Below are 1284 nucleotides of genomic sequence, written 5' to 3' on the forward strand. Positions count from 1 at the left end.
TCCGTAAGAATGGGGCTGGGGAGACGGCTCAGGAAAAGGCTTGTCCTACAAACCGGAGGACTCATGTTCAGTCCTTGAAACCCAGATATGGTGGCATTCATCTGTAATCTCAGTGCTCTTATTATGAGATGGGAGGAAGAGACTCAAGAAATCGCCCTGATGCGCTCGGGCCAGCTAGCCTGGGGTACAGAGCAGAAGAAAAGACAGTTAAAAAACCTCCCCCTCCTCGGCGGCCATGGTGCCTGTGAAAAAGCTTGTGGCGAAGGGGGGAGGGGGGGACAAAAAAGGAAGCAGGTTTTGAAGTTCACCCTGGACGGCACTCACCCTGTAGAAGATGCAATCATGGATGCTGCCAATTTTGAGCAGTTCCTCCAGGAGAGAATCAAAGTGAACGGGAAAGCCGGCAATCTCAGCGGAGGGGTTGTGGCCATTGAACGGAGCAAGAGCAAGATCACGTCACTTCCGAGGTGCCTTTCCCCAAAAGGTATTTGAAATATCTCACCAAAAAATATTTGAAGAAGAACAACCTTCGAGACTGGCTGCGTGTTGTCGCCAACAGCAAAGAGAGTTACGAGCTGAGTTACTTCCAGATTAACCAGGTTGAAGAGGACGAGGAGGACGAGGATTAAGACACATTGGTCTGCAATGTTTTGTATTAATTCATAAATAAAATTTAGGAACAACAACAACAACAAAAACCTTCCCTGGCAAGGTGAAACTGACCTTGTAAAGCTGACTTCTGAATAAAATGCATAGTATATTCACACATATACCACACACACACACACAAACACACACACACATGCATATACACCACACACACTACACACATATACACACCACATTCACACTATACATACTCACCACATACATAAACACATCACACATACCACATACACCACACATACACACATGCACACCACACACACACAATACATACTTACCACACACATATATACATCACACACATATCACACATACCACACAAACACCCCACACATACCACACATATACACATATACAAATGAACATCACACACATAAACACACATTACACACACACCATACACATATAACATACCACATCACACACCATACCTACATACCACACACATACCACATACCACACACATACATCACATACATACACCACACACACATATACACATACATACACCACAACATACCATCTCTCTCTCTCTCACACACACTACATATACACCACATATACATACATACATACAAACACACCACACACACATATACACATACATACACCACAACA

General features: G+C 43.8%; 1 pseudogene; it reads left to right on the forward strand.

Annotated features, from left to right (window-relative positions):
- The first annotated feature begins 235 nt into the window (after positions 1-235).
- Positions 236-677, forward strand: LOC110319209 (annotated as a pseudogene).
- The last annotated feature ends 607 nt before the right edge of the window (positions 678-1284 follow it).

The sequence above is a fragment of the Mus pahari genome, chromosome 3 (assembly GCF_900095145.1).
Source record: "Mus pahari chromosome 3, PAHARI_EIJ_v1.1, whole genome shotgun sequence".
NCBI lineage: Eukaryota > Metazoa > Chordata > Mammalia > Rodentia > Muridae > Mus > Mus pahari.